This window comes from Calonectris borealis, chromosome 6, assembly GCF_964195595.1.
Source record: "Calonectris borealis chromosome 6, bCalBor7.hap1.2, whole genome shotgun sequence".
NCBI lineage: Eukaryota > Metazoa > Chordata > Aves > Procellariiformes > Procellariidae > Calonectris > Calonectris borealis.
Genome location: NC_134317.1, coordinates 6,950,552 through 6,965,457, shown reverse-complemented (window position 1 = coordinate 6,965,457; position 14,906 = coordinate 6,950,552). Strand labels below are relative to the sequence as shown.

General features: G+C 41.7%; 1 protein-coding gene and 1 long non-coding RNA gene across 7 annotated transcripts in view; one reads left to right on the top strand and one right to left on the bottom strand.

The window, feature by feature from the left end:
- Positions 1–3,287: 3,287 nt before the first annotated feature.
- LOC142083386 (uncharacterized) lies at positions 3,288–4,902 on the bottom strand. Its single transcript, XR_012674049.1, has 2 exons — positions 4,734–4,902; positions 3,288–3,651 (listed from the first exon to the last, which is right to left on the bottom strand). It is a non-coding gene; the product is annotated as an uncharacterized LOC142083386 (long non-coding RNA).
- SPOPL (speckle type BTB/POZ protein like) overlaps positions 4,144–14,906 on the top strand; it is a 39,192-nt gene continuing 28,429 nt past the window's right edge. For 4 of the 6 annotated variants that reach the window (XR_012674046.1, XR_012674048.1, XR_012674047.1 and 1 more), the window contains exon 1: positions 4,144–4,381. The gene's annotated coding sequence lies outside the window, so the exon portion shown is untranslated. The remainder of the gene's footprint in view (positions 4,382–14,906) is intronic. The other 2 variants (XM_075152721.1, XM_075152718.1) reach the window with 1 other exon arrangement.

Genomic DNA, 14,906 nt, shown 5'->3' with positions numbered 1-14,906 from the left:
AAGAATCTATTGATTCTTCTGTGAATCTATTTGTATGCTCTCTGCGCCAGCTGAATTACGTTCAGATGCTGTTTTTATCTGAATTTATAAATGATGATGTTTGGGGCCCTCATCAAATTCAGAACTTCATGCTTGTTCTTCCCTCTATGAAAGTGGCTTTTAAGGGCATTTTATTGAAATGAGGAAAAGACTATGCATTTGGCTTCATTATCAAATTTATGAGTATAAGCCACGAAGCAAAACTTGCTCTTTATTGTTGCTTTCTGATATAAAAAGAAGTTTCCACACTCTCTGAAACAAAAAGTCTGTGGAAGAGTATACCCCTTTGTGTTTCATTGCTTTTTGGACAGCAGAAGGGAGTAGAGGAGGAAAGATTTGGCATTACATTTAAAAATATAGGGTTTGATTTTACGTTTCTTTGGGAGAGGAGAGGAATGCTGATTTGCAAAGAACTTAACAGAGGCTTTCTCATCCCCTTGAGCATGATCTGAAAAGAATCTATTAAATTCACCAAAAAACCCCATCTTTCCTACTAGAGACTATTATAAAAATTTTACCACATCCAGGAATGTATTTAGTCTCCAAGTTACAGCCTGGGAAACTATATTTCTAAAGAAATCTGAACAAAGCACAATGGCTGTTGTAGTTCTTGTTTTGAATTGTATACACAGCCAGCAGTATTGATTCCTCTATTTGGACTGCCTATCACTTCTCATTACGAAAAAAAATCTCATTGTACACATGTGCGTGGGGGGGGAAAGGGTTGTTTAATTTGAAAGACCTGTAAACATGTCATGATCGCAGCAGGGAACATGAACTTGGAAGCAGTAGTAGCTGTCAGGTATGTGTCTTATTGACACTGTTTGCCGTCTTATTTGTGATCCTCAATGACACTGCAATGGCAGTGAAGGGAGAGTAAAGTAGAAAGAACCTGGGACACAGCACACAGTTGTGGAGTTCTAGCAAATATGAATGAACTCAACAACTTATATGTGCATGAAGGAAAATTAAGGAAAAAAGTGGACCATTTGTAGAGGTGGATGACTGAGAGGAATCTGGGAAATTTTTGGACAAGGAACTGGTGATAACGTGTTAGAGAACACTGAGGAGGAACTAACCAAAGATGGTCAGCAATTTGCAGCAGGCCATTCTGCAGAAAAATTAATGTCATGTAGTGCTGCAACCAGTCTCCAGTGAGTTTTCTGCCACTATGCATTAAAGAAAGATCCATAGGAAGGTATGATATCTGCTCTGAAGTTCTTACTACCTATTTTAAGATGTAACAATAAACAGAACACAGAAGGAGAACCCGAGGGAAAGGAACATGACAATACAAAGCAAATTCTATTTAGTAATTCTTTTTTAACGCTATTAACATATAAGCTTCTCTTGAACTAAAATGTGTTGCAAAGCTGACTAAAACTGTGTGGGAAACATTTGCCTGTCTTGTGAAAGTTAGAAAACTCAAATGTTTTCACATTTCACATTTTGCATGAAAATCTGTTAAGTGTTTATTTATTTGTTTTTAATGAAAGAAGAAAAGGAAGCTCACACAGAACAGCTGCTGAGCTCAAGCAAAGATTGGAAGTCCCAAGTTCAAGTCTCTGCTAAAATTAATGTTTGTTTATACACAGCATAAACAGGAAAGAACAGGAAAGATTCCTACTGCATATCAGCCAAATATGTTTTTCTTCTTTTGGCTTTAATCTCTTTTTAGACAATAAAGTAACATAGCATCTTTCCCTGAAAAGCTTTGAAAAGTGTAAATACCCCCAAGTTTCTGCCAGAAAGTAGTGTATCTTGTAAGCGCATATTCCTGTGGGGCCTCCTGCCTGGTTTGAGAAAGTACGATCGAGGGCATTCAGTCTGGACCCAGCAAAGTTTGGTCCTCCCGCTGGTCTCTGGCAGAATCTTTGTTCTGTAAGTGTGCTTAATCATTTTACCCTGTCTTGTTTTTCTCTACCATTTTCTGTCCTGTCTAATTAGATTACAAACTGTGTTTGTCTCGTTTTGTAAAATGTCTGGCATAAAGGGCCACTTATCTCAATTGACCCACTAAGTACTGCCATAATGCAAATAATACTGATGCATCCTGACGTGACAGTATTTCACCTTAATGTGAACCTATATGGTGCACTTTAATTTAGCGATGAGAGGAGAAACAAACTTGGGGTACGAAAATGGGAATCTAAAGGGGAATAGCAGGGAATAGGACTGAGCAGTGGATGAAAAGTACAGGAAAATAAATTAAACTTCTGTTAAAACCAACTGGGGACTCCAGATCTGGAAAGTGCTAGTTGCTTTGCTTGGCAACCATTTACACGCCCTTCTGGCATTTGCCCACACACACAAAGAACTTTTCAGCCCAAGGGATGCATGAGCTGTAATCTCACCTTTTGTCTGCTGACAAATATGCATGTCTTTTTCACAACTTCTGTTAATGATCGATCTTTGCAGATTTTCTCTAGAACGGGATTTAAGGGAGATGGTAGTTAGTTACGATATACAAAGATTCACTTGGCTCACTGCTTTTCCTATATGCTAAGTTATTCTTTGTGAATGGTAAGATTCCCATTACAGACTCTTCCGTTAGGAGCGCACCCCTGATTTCCAGTAGCAGAGACTGAATTCTGCCTTGTGAAAAAGTGGGTATTTTTCACTTGCCATTTGGAACAGCATCTCCAACCACTGAACTACTCAGTTCGCAATACCAAGAGTCCCGATAGTCTGTGTTATACTCGTGCATCATACAAGTGACAAAGACACACTGCCTTTTCTTCTAAGTAATGGGCCATATAAACCTAACAGCCTGGTCCTCCTCCAAGCATCCTGTTCAGCTAAATAGAGTAAGTCCTGCCTGTGGCCGTAAAGCTATTTCATACAAGGACTGGTATGAAAAACACTCCACACAAAGGAAAAACGCTGAGCCATCTGAAAATACAGTGCAATGTTGGACAAGTTCCTGAAATAGTTCTGAGTGAACTAGTAATACAAAAAGCAGTATGGCCCTTTCTCTCTGCAGGATGAATTATCCAGGGCACTGTGCCTCACTAATGCAGTTGTATTGATTTTGTGACCTTGCTAGCTTGGGTATCCTAACACAGCACAATGCTGTGTATATGTATTCTTAGCACTCATTCTCAAGGGAGGCAATTAAGGTGTCACTGAGTCTTAATTGTCTCCATAGACAACACTTTCCTTAAAGCCCTGGCCCTTAGAAAAACAAAACAAAACAAGTTGCTTATTTCCAACCCTCCACAAAGAAGTTTGCAGTACTGTATATGGAATTTACAATTTTAACATCATTTATTTTCAGCAGCAACTAGGAAGATACGTCAACGGTTTAGAGAAATTCATTCCACCTGGGCTAAAGCAAACAGATCTGACCGACAACTCTCAAAAACTGTTGGGTGGTGAACACATGTGGGAGGGAAGAGAAGTGCCCCAGTCAGGGAGCTGTTCAGTGAAGGCCTCGAAGCTCACGCCTGTGCCAGCGAGGAGCGTAGAGAAGATCTGTGCATCAGGTAAGATGCTGAGAACCCAACATCAGCACTGTACGTGGGGGAGCAGTTACGCAGGGCTGGTTCCTGTCAGGTCCTAATACCTGGTAGCAGATGGAGCTCACGAGTGTCATTTTCAGGTTAACTTCATCTGAAAAAAAACCAGAAAATAAAAAAGGAGTCCTCAGAAGCCCCAAGTCCGCCCCGCAGCGTGAACCAGTCGGTAAGCGGGGGTGACGACCAGGCACTTTCTTCAGGGAAGCTACTGCCGCCCGACCCCACCGAAAGCTCAGACAGCAAACCCTGGCTCCCCGCCCCGGCACCGCCTGGCCCCTTCCTCACCCGGAGCCCTCCCAGAGCCGCTCCGCCGCCTCCTCCGGACACCACGCGCCTGCCCCCAGCCCTCTTCCCCCCGCCCCGGTCCCCAACCAGCGACGGGGCGGCGGGCGCCCACCCCCGCGTCCCCGCCATCGCCTCACCCCCTCAGCCGCCCGGGCCCCGCCCGCCCCCGCCCAGCGGCCGGCCTCGCGCCCCGCCCTCGCCCAACGGCCGGCCTCGCGCCCCGCCCCGAGCGCCGCGGGGGACGGGGCGGGGCCGCGCGCGAGGGCCCGGATGGAAGCGGCGCTGCGCGAGGCGGCGTGACCCCTCCCTGCCCGGAAGTGCGGCGGCGGCAGGAGCGGCGGCGGGGCCGTACGGGAGCCGCGAGGTGCCGAGCGCGGGGGAGGGGCGGCAGCAGCGGGTCTCGGCGCCGGCAGCGATGCGGCTCCGCCACCGCCCGGCCTCGCCGCTTCCGCCTCCCGCCGGGCACCGGTGACCGTCACACCTTCCCCCGCCCCGGCAGTATGAGACCCGCCGCGCCGCCCAGCCAGCGCCGCGCTCCGGTACGTACCGCCCCGGGCCGGGGGGGGCCGCTGCCGGCCGGCGGGGTGTGTGTGTGTCGGGGGGGGGAGGCCTTTGTTGCGCTCTCCCCTGCCCGTCGCCCGTGCTGGCGGGGCGGGGCGGGCCCGGGTCCCCCTGCCCGGGGCAGCGGCCTGCGGGGCCCTTCCCTCGGGCGGCGGGGAAGCCGGCTGCAGGCGGCGGGCCGCGCTGCTGGCGGGAGGGCCGCTGCCGCGCCCGCTCCGCGCCTCGCCTTTGCTCAGGCGAAGCCTCCTCGCCCTCGGAGCCGGTGCTGGCCCGGCACCCGCCCGCCGAAGAGGCTTGTGACTGATGTTGTTGCACGTATGTAATCCATACCTTGGGCAGGACGCGCTTCGTAATGGGCTCCTGCAGGCCCTGGCATGAGTGCTTTCAGCTGCACGGCTGCGGAAGGCATTCCTGCGAAACAGTCCTTCGCATTTTATGTGCCGCCTGTGCTCGTGTTTTCCTCAACTGCGACGTGACAGTTTGTTCTGGGAAGTTCTCGGCTTGTAGCAAAAAAAACCCTGGGGTTTTGGCTCCCTTCTTGGGGCCGTGGCAAACTTTCGGGGAGGCTGTAGCAGCAAGTGAATAATGCTGAAAAGCTCATGCTTGATTCATCTGTGCTGCGTGCACCATTTTATACGTGGTCAGGAAGTGGGGTTGACTAACACTGGTTTTCACCTGATGATGTCATTACTGAAATTCACTGGGGTCCGGTGAAATTTGCATCATATTAAGACTGTTTGAGGGCAGTAGTGGTTGAGAAGGAGCGTGAAGAATGGAAAAAGGCAAAACAAAAAAAACAACATGAGCACTATTGATGAGTTCGCAATTTTTTTTTAACTGCAAAAAACTAAAATCAACAGCTTATTTTAAAATGTAGCTTTGCTTTTTGAAGATATTCTTAACTTTTTTTCCTAAAATGGTGTTAAGAGTTTTAAAAATAGTATTTGAACAAAAAGGATTGTTTCTAACCTCCTGCCAGGAAGAACAATCTGTGAGAGTCAAGCTGGGTCATTCCTTATTCTTATCAGTTCTGCAGAATGCATTATTTTGATAGATATCCCATATGGTTAGAGGAATTCGTACCACAAAGTGCTTCAGTGCTGCTGAAGCTGAGCCATTTGTGTGACTGCCAAGGCATTTTCTTTAACTGTTTTTAAAAAAAAAAAGTTTTGTTCCTTTTTCTGTTTTTACTAAAAACTTTATTATTTCTGGAAATAAAAATCCCTTCTTAGAGGGACACTTAGCAGTCACGGTGACTTCTGAAAGTATTTTACCTGGCTTCTCTATCTGGGTCTTCTGAGATGTGTGACTAGGACAAACATAAATGTTTGGGAAGGATTTCCAGTGTGTGTCTACTGCATAGTATTTTCCCCCCCACTCCGTAAGTGGATATTTGCTCAGGAAAGGGAAAATAATTTTTAAACAATATGCCTTTTGTATATGAAGCTGCAAACATGGCAGGGTTTAGTACATCACCAGGAACTACTTTTAGCTCTTTTCTGGAAACCTGAGATTTTAAATATCCAGAAATATTCTTGGTGTTACATTGCCTTGAAACAGCTTTCTGCCAAACTTCTAGCTTCGGTACTTTGCAGTCTGCTTTTAAACTGTCAGTGAAAATAAAGAATTACATTCTGAACTTGCATAGGCGTTGTGAGCTACTTGTTGCTATTAAAAACTTGTATATGCTACAGACAAATATAAAATGAATTTGAAAAGCCACCAGGTTTTTTCTGGCCTAATCACTGATTTTAACTGTCAATGCATACTGCTTACAGTTCTTGGATGTTCAGTTGAAATCACATATTATAAAACTACTTTTTTTTCTTTTTTCTATATGTTGTGTTTATCTGTTAATTTTTGTGCCTTTGAAAGCACCTAAACATAAATACGCAGGAGAGATAATGAAACCAGTTGTTGTTAACAGCACAACTTAAAGTGGAAAAGAAATAGCTGCGGCATTAATGGGTAGCGTACTTACGACTTGCACGTAGATCTCATTGACTTCTCCTTTTATTCATTCTTCCTTGATTTTCTGACTGCATTGTGGTTTTCCCACTCTTTTATATACAGTCTCTTTGCATCTCTACCTTAACTGTTCACTTTTTTCTCTTTACATCTTATGCCTTGTAGAAATTATTGTAGTTAGAAATTTGTCATGTTGAATTTGTTTCGAGGTTCTGGGATGTGCTCAGAAGTAAGCTTCTGTGTGTTGTGCATTACAAAGCTACCCCATCCCACTTTGTTTTGGTTTTTTCTTTCTGTTGATGACAGGTGGATGTTTGTGGTATTTTTTTCTGACAGTTTTTTGTGACAGGCTCATATGCTCCTTATAGGCATTTCTGTCTCTTTGTAAAAAGCAGTCTACAAAATGCTCCCCTTTTGCTTTGGCAAAGCATGGTTAAGAGTAAGGAAATCTAAATGAGATTGTTACGCTCATTAAAAGCAGTAACCTGATACTTGTAATTGTAAAATCCTCTGATCTTCAAAATACGGTGCCTGGGATCAAAACATTAATGCTTTCAAAAGCGTCAGCATCGTTCCCTTCCCACTTTTTTTTTTGGGTCTTCCCTCACTACTTATGTTAAAACAGTTTGCCTTCTGAAGAGTCACAGTTAGTGCTTCCTTAACCATCTCCATCAAATCAGCTAATATGTCACATAGTCAACTAATGATAGGGCAGCAAAACAATGTACTGATGATATATTAACTTGTGTGAATTACGTGGTTTCGGAAGTCTATCAGCATAGTGAAGTTGGAGGGACACACAGCCCTCTCCTGACTCTGCAGAGGTCATCAAACTGAGGACGAAGAACAGTTGGGTAGCCAAACAGGCTCTGTGTTTTGTCATGTGTGTCCCGGGCCCCACGTTTTTCGGATAAAATAGAAGGCCCTTGCCTCAGTGGTTGTCTAATGCCTGCTCCATCACGTCAGAGATGTCCTCTCCAAGAGGCTTTCATACCTTAGCTCTTGGTTCCCTCTCCTCCCTCTGCAAAATGCACGTATATTCACAAGAGACTTCTTCTTTGCTTTGATTCCTTGAGAAACTTTCCAGTTTATGTACTTATGGCACTTTGTTTCTGTTTCTTCTTGTCCCACCCGTATCAAAAGGACTCCTGTTGGAACTGTCCCTTCAAAAGGAAGTAGGAAATCTCTCCTTCAGTTTGTGCTTGGTGCTTAGGGGAGAATTGTTGCAACTGTGTGAGGGGTGGAGGTATTTTAATAGTGGCAATTTAGATGTTGTAGTAGTTGTTACTGAGAGAAGATGGTCACTTGCCCTAGTTCAGTGGGTTTCTTAAGTAGTGCATATACTATGTTATAGAGTGTGTATGGTGTTGCATAAACGTTTCATTTTTTTGGTAATGTTTTAGCTGTTCAACTTGTGTGATGGGGCTGAATTTTGGCAGGAGTACATGTTCAGTATTGGAGCGAGCTTAAACAGAAAAAACCCTCAACTCTCTTGATTCCTTTTTACCCAAGTTTAATAGCTTTCCGATGTGGTTTTTGGTAACCTGGTTTAAAATTATTCTTGTCAACTATAAAGGGTTTTTTATGTTCTTTACAAGGAATCACTTTGCAAGCATGCATATATCTGTCAATGTTCTTGTGATCAGTGTTTGCATATAGCATTTAGGAAGTGTAGTGGAAAGTGAGATACTCTTTCAGCTGATTCAGAAACTCATTGGCATGGAATAATCTAGAGAGCTCATATGTACAAATTCCCTGAATTAGATTACTTATCCTTGATAATGCCTGGTATTTCCCAAAAGCCGTTTATCATTTGATTTTTGTAAAAAATATTACACTTGCCACTTTTGATTGCTTACTTGTCCATTTCTTTCAGTCGAAATCATCAAAAATAGGTGACATAAAACAATTGTAATGCGTTATTTCCAGAATTTGACAGTTGCTTTAGTTTAGAAAAAAGCTAGTTTCTTTTCCATGGTGCTTGTTCAGAGATTAAAGATGGACTAAGTGATTTCAAAGTGAACTTCACGTAAAGTTGAATGCTAGTTGAACGGAGAGAAGAACTTCTGTCTTGACTTCTCACCTCTATAAAAAAGGCTGCTGTACATACTTGTAACCTTTTCTTCTTTTAAGCATTCAAAATGTCTAGTGTGCTCTCCCTTGATTTCATTGCTAAATATATGGAATGAAGCTGGTGGGTTTTGTGAGCACTTGCAAGATAGTAATTTACTACTTGTGTGTCTGTGAATGTTTAATTAAAAACAATTGTCTCAAAAAAACCAACTTTAGATCTCAGCTCGCTTAGCTGATCAGCGTTATTTGAAGCTGTAGTTGGATTGTACTCTTGCTGTAGGATTGCTTTAGAATAGACAGCTGCTTAGCCGTTAATTAGTGGTACTTCAGCAGTTGAGTAGCGAACAGTCTGTGTCAGTTCCATCCACCTTCCTTGGTGTTACATTTGCTCTTTGCACTATATTGTGACTTGACTTCTTAAGTAGTTCAAAGGTGAATTATCGTTTGACGTGTAGTTTAACTGGCTGCTTTATAGGAAGGCAAAGCAATTGTGTGCCAGGGAGAATGCAACAGAGTAGCTCTTGGCGTAGGCAGAGCTGTGCTCATGGAGTAAATGTCTCCAGCAGTTGGGAAACTTCCAAAGTTCACGGGGTGGGAACCTCTTGCTGTGGTACCTGCCTCTGTTGTGCCGTGGAGAGGATCACTGGGTGAAACTTGGGAGCCAAGCTTTCTCTCGGCCTCCTTCCTGATTGTTCCTTTAATGTTTATCCCCTCCCAAGAGCTCACTTACCAGTTGGTCAAGACACTTGCAAAATCAATTCATAAGTAGGGTTACGAATGGAGATGAAGGGAATGGGGGGCGGGGGGAGCGATGACTTGCACTTGACTTCTTTCAAATGGCTTATTTTCTTATGTGTTATACATTTGGAAAATTAATTATACTTGGGTGTCTCTAAAAGGGTTTGAGGTTAGTTGCATCAGCTGTTGCTTCCTGAACAACTGAAATTAAGTGTAGGTGCAGAACTCATTCTGGCCTGAGGAATAGCTGGTATAACTTTCTCCTCTGGTGTCATACTTTCTAGTTCTCTGTTCCATGTTGACTTTTTCTTTGGAAAACTACTTCTTCCAAAAGTTTTAATTTTCCTGGCTTGCTTTATTCATATTCAGTTTCTAATTGATGGATCTGTTTTCTCCATCAGCATGGCCTGTAGCCTGTGAAGGACAGCCATTTTCAATATACGGAGTTTAAGTAAAAAATCACTGGTTTAAGTTGAAATAAAATCTAAATACAAGTCACTTGTTGCTTTGAGTGCATAACGTATTCAGGTTAGATTCAGATTAGTTAGCTAATAATTTCTTAAAATTCTTTAGAGGGGGCACTTGTTTACTCTCTGCAGCATTTAACACAATAGGGCTCTGAATTACTTAATCTGTAGACGTTACCTCAGCAACAAAACAGCACTCTTTGATGGCAATTTTTCTTAAATTTTAAAACAGATGGATTCCTTGTTAACTGAGTTTAATTTCAAAGTCACTTGTTTGTAATCGAAACTCTTGAAGATAAAATCAGAACTGTTTTGTAATGAATTTAGATAACAAGTGCTTAATATAGCTTGCTTCAGCTTCTGGGATGGAGCAATATATAATGATAATGTTTAACTCCTTTTTATGAACATCGTATGTACCAGTGGTCATGCTGATATTTACGTACCGAATTGAATAACTGTTCTTGTAACAGTGGACAAAACACAGTCATTTCAACTAATGTGTTGTGCTTGTGATCTGTGCGACGTTAATTGAAGCAATTATTTGCATACATCTGGGTTTGTACCTATTTTTAGGTGTTTTTTCATGCATTTGGAAAGTTCTGCTTACGGTCTGTATGAACTCATTTAAAGACCTGAGTCATACTATTTCAGTTTTGGAAATGTCATACTAGGAAACAAACTGTCTGAAATCTCTAGCTTCTTTGGGTAGTTGTAGATTAATATAATACATTGCTATACTGACTGTTGAAGTTGGTACGATCTTACTCTTAGGTCTGACACTGCATTTGGCATATGGTGGTTTCAGAGGAATAGAATGTATGAAATCTAGTTTTGTTTTTTTTATCTCCCTGCAGAATATGTCAAGGTAGATTTAGCTTGTTACTTATGTGCATATAGCAAAAACTTTTAAAATTAAAAATGGCAGCAGAAGAATATTTGTGTTGCAATGGGTGATACAGTTTATAAGAAACTGAAACTTCTTACACTGAGGAAGTTTGCATAAATACATTTTTGCAAGTTTTGCAAAATACACTGGGCAAGTGGTTGATCAGAGGGGAAAAAAAATACAGTAAATACATTTGGAAGACTTGAATTAATACTCTTATATGCCATAAGAGGCTTCTGATTAGGGGAGTTCCTGTCTTGCTTATGGCAAAAGATGCCTGTTATCAATAATGTTCTCCTAAAGTGTGGTTGTTCTGTTAAAAAAAAAAAAGGGGGGGGGGGGGGGGAAGAAAGCATAAGTAGAGGTGGAAGAAAAGCTTACATAGGTAGTAGCCTGCTGAAAATTTGTATGTGGTAAACTTTGTAACCAGAATTAAATGCTATGATTAGTCATATTAAGATTATCAAGCCTCGATTTAACCCTTAAAGAGTTTGCACAGGTTTTGTCAAGTGAGCAGATGACATGTTAGCCTTTTGGAGAAAGACCTGTAGCAGAGGAGCCTGATGTGGAGTAAACTGCACCATCCCCTGCTCCCTTTCCCTCTCACCCTGCGTAAGCAGTCCGAGGTTGCAAATGGGAGCAGGGAGTTCTGCAGTCTCAGCTGCTGGCGAAGCAGCGGGGCTTGATGTTGCAAAGCAAGAAGTGGTTGTTGCCGAGTAGTCTTTTCTTGAGAGGCATCAAATGGTTCCATGGAAATTGAAAGCTACAGAAATCTTTTAACACTCAAACTAATTTTAAAGAAACAACCTTTGTGAGGAGAAAATGTGAATACTACTTTTGGTCTCTGGACTTACTCTTTCGAAACAATAATTTTAAAAGCTTATGGCTGCTGAGTTTGCTCAGCTTGTCTGTCTAGAGTGTTAAGAGATACTATGAAAATTTTCTTCTGTCTTCAGCAAGTAAGACTCTGCTCTAAGGGGGAAAACTTGTAGGAAACTGCAAAGGTTTGAATCACTTTTGTTGTGGAAAAATGGAGCTTAAGCAGATTATTTTGGAATTGTTCTTAAATCCAAAAGTATAAGCAAAACTAATACCTGGATGTTTTTGAAACAGTAGAACAGGAGAAATTGTGTACTTGTCTTTGAACTTCACAAGTTGGACTTGATCCATCTTAAAGGTCTTTTCCAACCTAAACAATGCTATGATTCTATAAACCAGTCTGTATTAGACTGAACTTTTAGGATTTTCTTTTTGACCTCTGTGTGTGTGAACCTGTTTAGTTGCAGTCCAAAACTGAGATGTCAAGTTTTGCTTGTCTTGATTGCTTTTACCAGGTCTTCATATAGTTACGCTTTCAGAGATTCCCACTTCATATTCACCAAAGCGAGTGAGTTTGCAGCTCTACTTCCTGACCTACCTGTCTTTCCTAGGATGTTGCTTAATCAACTGTTGTGGATGAAACTTAATACCGAGTCCATTGAAATTAGTTTAATTTCAAGTCCGTTTGGGAGAACTAGCATCAAGTGCAGTTTGGTCCTCCGGCAGAGTTGAGTTTTGGGGTTTGGAAATCATGTGTAGGTTTTTTTTTCTGTTTCCTAGCATGTAAGTATCAGTTGTTTTTTGCATAAGTGTAATACTACTCTTTGTGACTGGTTTGGTAAGAGGCATAGAACAGGCCTGAGGTGGGCTGTACCTCTCAACGTTTCCATGAATGTGCAGCTGTGTCCACAAATTTGTCCACTGTTTGCTGTGATGGGTAGTAAGGCAACAAATGAATAACATCTGTGACTATGAACTTCTGGCTGCTGAAAGCAGTTGTACTATTTCAGTGTGAACTTTCCAGGTGACAACAATCTGCAGAGGTTAATGAGGAGAGCATTATGCTGCTGTTGCTCTGTACAACTTCTCTGCAGCAAATGAAAGCACCTGTCTTGAGTATAGTCTGGTGCTTTTCACAAATCCCATGAATTTGAAAAGAAGAGAGAAGGAAAACAAAACACCCCAAACTAACTGTGAATCTACTGGAGAAAGATATTTTTTGTTAAAATTGAAGTCAACTTTCTGTTGGCTAATACGGATATTTGTTTCACGTGCAAAAATAAAAGTCAAGATTCGCGTTTTCAATTTGATGAACTCTTGATTGTGTGTAACTGAAGTATTTAGGGAAAAAATGTCTTCATTTAATATACTTTCACATGCCAATGATTTGTTTGAGTAAGAGTAATGGAGTGAAACTAAGGAGGGAAAAAGATCACTTTGGCTGTATACCAGGAAAAAGAACCAATAGCAATAGATTATTCGAATAGAATAGCTTCCCCAGAGGAATCGTGGTAGAAATACCCATCTTTTGAGTCCCATAAAACTAGACTGGGCAATGAAATTGAAATATGCTGTAAGAAATAATCTTGCATTTCTTCTCCAGGGAAACGCGTAGATGACTCCTGTAGGGAATGGTCTAGGTTATCCAATAAAGGAGTGCAATGGGTTTCTTATATTACAGAACAATAATGCAAGGCTAATGCTGAGGGATTTTTATTAATAAGCTTGGATGATGTAAACTAGACAGTTACAGTTCAAGCTCTGCTGGGCACTAGGTTTTCTCTCAGCTGAGGTAAAATTCAACTTTATTTTTCAAAGGCTTAAGATAGGAAAGAAAATTCAGAGAAAAGCCTGAAAATTACATGTACAGCTTTACAGTTTTTACAACTAATAGTATAATCTTGCTAATTTTGAGCTGCTGACTTCAGTGTTATCAGCTATAGCTACACCACCATCCTCCTGGAAAGTTGGGCATTTCACACGTGCTGGGTTTTCCTTGCTGGGGCTCTCCTGCTGGAACCACCTCGAGGATGTGCTTTTAAATTCTGGAGTCTTAGTTGCGGCTATTTTAAGATGTCTCCGACCCCAGCTGCCTGCCCTATCTCTGCTGGAGTTTACTGTCTCTGGAGCAGGGGTGGCAGGGAATGTATATGTAGTTTCTCCGCTGTCATGGTCCAGTCCGGGGTAGTATTTTTTTCTCACTGGAGAACTGTGGAGAGGGTTATGAATCGGCCCGTGGTGTGGGTGCTGAAGTGTGTGTGTTTCTTCTGGCTGGGCAGTAGCTTCCAGCGGAGCTGGTGGATGGCAAGGGTAAGATCTTAAGCTTGAAGCATGTAGGAGCAGCCAGGGCTTGTGATTTAAGCTCCAAAGCTGGTTTAGGTTTGTGTAAACTTGGTTGCTATTGTGTGGTTCCAAAGCAAACATATTCTTAGATATGCATTTTTTAATATGTTAAAAAAACAAAACAAAACACCTTCCTTTTAACTATTATAGACCTCTCACTTCTTTAGTAAGTGTCATAGGGTTTTCCTGAGCGTAGCTCAACTGCTATTCACTTCCCCTTGCCCTGAAAAGGAAACATTTTGTACGTTAGAAGTACTACGAATAATGTAAAATGTAGTATATCCTCAACTTACAGTTTTTCTAACTTAGTGGGGTCGATATATGACTGCAATTGTTTAAGTGTTAGTAATACTGTTCACTCAAATGTTGCAGTGATAGGGATTAAATTCAACAAATACTAAACACTGTATTTAAATTTTCTAGGTATATCTTGAGTCTGTTTTTAGAGAAGCAAATGATGATACTGAACAAATTGGAAAACTGCCTGCGCTTAATAGACCTTTCAAATGTCTGTTATTGTGTTGTGTATCATCCAGCAGAAAATTTAGTTTAATAGTTAGCTATATAGGAAATGCGCAGCAATTCCTTCAAAAAGATCAATTGTGAAGAGATGCAAATCCTGCTAATTAACAAACATTCCTATCTTTTACAAAATTCAGACTTTTTTTCTACTGGTAATGTGTTATGAATTTTTGAAAGCATAATCGGCTTACCAGACAAACTCTTAAACAGAAAAAAATGGTAAATTTCTCCTTCAACTGGATATTTTTTAAATCTCTGAGACTTGGAGAGAAAGATAATGTCTCCTGTGTGGATTTGAGCAGCATTCAAGCCAGTTTAATCAGCCACAGGATTTTCATGCTACTAGGTAAGCATCACCCAGGTGATGGGTGGCTGTTACACTAGTCCTTCTGTGACCAAGGAGAAAGGGGCATGGCTTTCTTGGCTCTTAAACAGTTTGGCCTTCAGAAGTTGATGCTACCTAGAACGGCACAAGTCAACTGGAGCATTGCTTCAGGTGGAGGGGTGCAAGGGTAACTTAGTCTTGGACCTTAAAATGTCTTTCGGTTCAGACTTAATCTTTTTGATCTGGTTGGTTTGTTTTGTCCATCTTTAGCTTCATATATGTGTTCTTTCTCACCCAAGAACTGGTAAGATAGCGAACCTTAAAGCAATTCAATATTTTGCCCAAGAATTTGCCTCCTC